Below are 4,244 nucleotides of genomic sequence, written 5' to 3' on the forward strand. Positions count from 1 at the left end.
CTGATTCAAAGGTTGTTGATTCAAATCTTGCTCTCAACATTAACATCATTGGTAGAGCAGTCAGAGCCACTGACCAACAGGTTGGCTGTGCGATTCCAGCTCCCAAAGATCAATGCTGTCACCCCCAGTGTTGGTGTACAGTTGTGTATGAATGTGTTTGTGAATGGATGAGTGGTTCCTTCATGTAAAGCATTTTGAGTGACTTGAAAGTGGAAAAACTCTACATAAAAATCTGACCAAACCAAACAAGTGGTCCAAATGACTTTCCTCTGCAGGGTGACTGGACTTCCCTTAGAGATAGGGTGAGGAGTTTGGAGTAGAGCCACTGGTCCTCTGCATCGAGAGGAGCCCGCTGAGATGACTCGGGCATCTGTTTTGTAAGAGATCTTGGGGAAGACCCAGGACAGGTTGGAGGGACTATGTTTCTCGGCTTGCCTCGGAGCACCTCGGGGTCCCACCAGAGGAGTTGGAGGCAGTGCCTGGGGTCGTAGTCTGGGAGTCCCTTAGACCGCTGCCCCTGCAAACCTGCCCCGGATAAGCGGAAGAAAATGGATAGACTAATTATAGCATTTTGAAAAGAAAAACATCTTTGTCTGGACAGTGTGTGCTCTGTTCATATACTGAAGTGGCACACAGCACTAAAAGCTTGCAGCAGCAATCAATATATTGTATCGACCTTCCTATAGCAGCGGCTTGTGAAACATTATGACCTCTTGTATAGTCCATTCGACCCCACCTCTTGTTAGTGCATCTCTATAAACTAACAGGTCCACTGTCAGAATATGAAGCGCTGATAATGGGCCCTCCATTACAGACATATAGACCAGCTCTCACAACACACAAGTGGCAAGAACCCTCTCAGCGTAAATAGATCCTTCAAGGCCAAACAAGACGCCAACATCAGATGCAAGTGGCAGTTCGGACTAATAGTACGAGATAAGAGAGCCACATCTGCCCATCAGCTCCACTATGGTTTTTCATTCAAAGATGGGACCTGCCAATAACGCTGTGTTTGACCCTAGAGTTGACTTGTTTCCCAAATCAATTCAGCAGCCTCTTGAAAGAAGGCATGTGTGTTAAGAGGGATGGAGGGATGGAGGGACGGAGGGATGGAGGGGATGAGAGGGATAGAGACCAGTGCACTGTAAACAGGATATGGCTAAAAACACACAGAAAGGCAGGGACAAACAGTTATGTGGGCAGTGAGCAGAAGCTTAAATCAGACCTATTCTGCAAAATGAACTTTTCAGATCTTTTAACAATGTGATCATTATTTCTTCTCACTGAGCCTCTGACATAGTTTTCGAGTGTGTTTGTCATGTTTGAGTAAACTTTAATCGCTTATTTTCAAGACGCCATTTTGCCAAACAATCTCAGTTTTTTACCATCGGTACACGCCCACTGTGACGTACACGCCCACTGTGACGTACACGTCCACTGTGACGTACACGCCCACTGTGACGTACACGCCCACTGTGACGTACACGTCCACTGTGACGTACACGCCCACTGTGACGTACACGTCCACTGTGACGTACGCACTTCCTTTTTCCAGTTTCATTTTCTTAATCAGCGATACTCGTTGGATTCGGCAGCGTTGAGTCATTATTTTGGTACAAATGAAAAAAAATGTGTTGCTCTAGTGTGATGTGCAGCTGTCCATAGGGGGCGCCGACAGCTTGCGGTGCTTTGTTGTGATGACGTTTACATGAGTACATGAGTAAGTGGACTTGTTTCGTTTGTTAAGTAGTTTTAGATGAATATTGTGATTTAAAATGTGTTAATTATAACAAAATGATCCACATGGGTCATAAATGAGAACCATACAAGCACAACAAGGCTTTGGCCAAAAAGATGATGATAACAGGATTAACAGGATTTGAAGATTGTAATGTAAAGTTACACCATGTGAAAATGTTAATCAGATACAGACATTAAATAACTTTTAATATTTTATTTTCAAGTCCTCAAAGTAGCCACCTTTTGCTTTGTTAAAAATATTTAGTAGAGTTATTGAACTTTTGTCTTTACTTCATAACTCCATATATCTTGCTCCACATATTTGATGTTTCTGTGTCTATATAAAATGTAGAAAGTAGTAAAAATAGAGAGATAAAACACTGAACAAAAGGTTGGGTCCAAATGTTTGACTGGTCGTGTACAGTGGTCCCTCGTTTATTGCGGGGGTTACATTCAAAAAATAAACCGCTGAAATCCGTGAAGTAGTCAGCTTTATTTTTTACAATTATTTTATATGTTTTAAGGCCCCTCACCACACACTTTATACACTTTTTTTCAGACAGACATTAACATTTTCTCACATTTCTCTCTTGTTTAATTAATTAATACTGACTCCGCTGTGCTCCTACACATCATGAGGAGCCAGCTGAGGTGGCTCGGGCATCTGCTCAGGATGCCTCCTGGACGCCTCCCTAGGGAGGTGTTCTGGGCATGTCCCACCGGGAGGAGGCCCCGGGGAAGACCCAGGACACGCTGGAGGGACTATGTCTCTCTGGCCTGGGAGCACCTTGGGGTGCCACCGGAGGAGCTGGAGGACGTGTCCGGGGTGAGGGAAGTCTGGGAGTCCCTGCTTAGACTACTGCCCCCGCGACCCGGCCCCGGATAAGAGGAAGAAAATGAATGGATGGATGGCTCCACTTTAGTGTCGATCAAACATTTATGTAAATTTAGCTGAACACATTCTGTACAGTACAGGAGACACGACATGGAGGACATTGATTGACTATGGTCTACAGTCCCTTAGTCAATCACGACGCAGAACACAATGCACGTTCATAAACTGTAAAAAAAAAAAAAAAAAAAAAAAAAGCATGCAAAATTGCACTAAAAAAGTCCTTGAAATGGCGAGACCGCGAGGGACAACATTATATCTATGCCTCCAGCGATTCATAGATGCACGTTTTAAGCCAGATTTTCTCCCTGACCCTAATAATAGCAGCATAGAACTGTTTCATGGTGATTATTGCAATATAAATCTTGTATTCTGAAATGTGAATGGTAAAGACGACTGTGGCATCTATGAGTGTGTTGTCTATTCTAGCAAAGGAAGGAAATAGTTAAAAGACACACAGCAAGGTTTAAACCACTCTTCAGACAGGAACAAGTGTCAAGGAAATGACCTGCCTCAACACCCCAGCAAAGTGTGGAGCAGCTAATAACGTTAGCATCTGTTACTGGAACACTGCGGCGCAAGAGAACAAGCTTTTCAAATGCTCCAGTTAACAGAAGAGAGAACGAGGTAAGAAGGCACCTTTTTTTTTTCTTATACATACTCTGGTATCGCAAGACGAATGTTTATGTCCTGAGTTTACAAAGATGTGGGCCAGTCGGTTTGGGTCCAGACCAAACGGACTCAGAGTGCATCCACGTTTCAAAGAGGTGCAGATAGGGGCGATAGTGGCTCAGTTGATGGAACGTTTACCCACCGATTTGAAGGTTGATGGTTCAAATCGTGCTCCAGTCATAAACATCATTGGTTGAGCTGCACAATACAGATCCACCGACTCACAAGTTGGCAGTAGGTATGGAATGATAAACAATAATATCATTTATTGTGATAAGAAAGGTTGACAATAATCGTTTGTGACACTTTTTGTATAATTGTGATAATCGCCAACACAGATAATGGTCATTGTGTCGCCAGAATGTGCAGAAAAAAAACACTTGTCCCTGATGATCTCCTCTAAATCACTGTTATTTTCACTTAAAACAAAGTACAATACTTCAACAGCTGTTTACATATGGAACCTATTCATAATATTAAAATTGTAATTATTTATATCCTGAACATTTTTTAAACTGTCAGCAACAATAATTATTTTCATATAAACGTTGATTGCAATTACTTTGGCCATTGTGAATTGTGACATCAAATATGAATCAATATCATCAATATCGTTCCATGTCTAGTTGACGGTGCGATTCCAGCTCCTACAGATGAATGCTGTCGTTGTGTCCTTGGGCAAGACACTTAACCCACTTCTCCCCCAGTGTCTTTGTGCACTGGTGTGTGAATGTGTGTGTGAATGGGTGAGTTGGTTCCTTGATGTTTTGTAGACCTTCAGTTTAACTTTGTTTTTTGTTTTTTTGCAGATTATTTTTTTAGTCCAAAGTTTCATTTGTTTTCATCCCTGACAGTTTGGACTGCTCATTAGCGCCTCAGAGTGGTCACATGATGTCCGCTCAGCTGATTTAAACTGTTTTTGGTGCTGTCTTCAGTGGAG

The sequence above is a fragment of the Periophthalmus magnuspinnatus genome, chromosome 1 (genome assembly GCF_009829125.3).
Source record: "Periophthalmus magnuspinnatus isolate fPerMag1 chromosome 1, fPerMag1.2.pri, whole genome shotgun sequence".
In the NCBI taxonomy this organism is placed as follows: domain Eukaryota; kingdom Metazoa; phylum Chordata; class Actinopteri; order Gobiiformes; family Gobiidae; genus Periophthalmus; species Periophthalmus magnuspinnatus.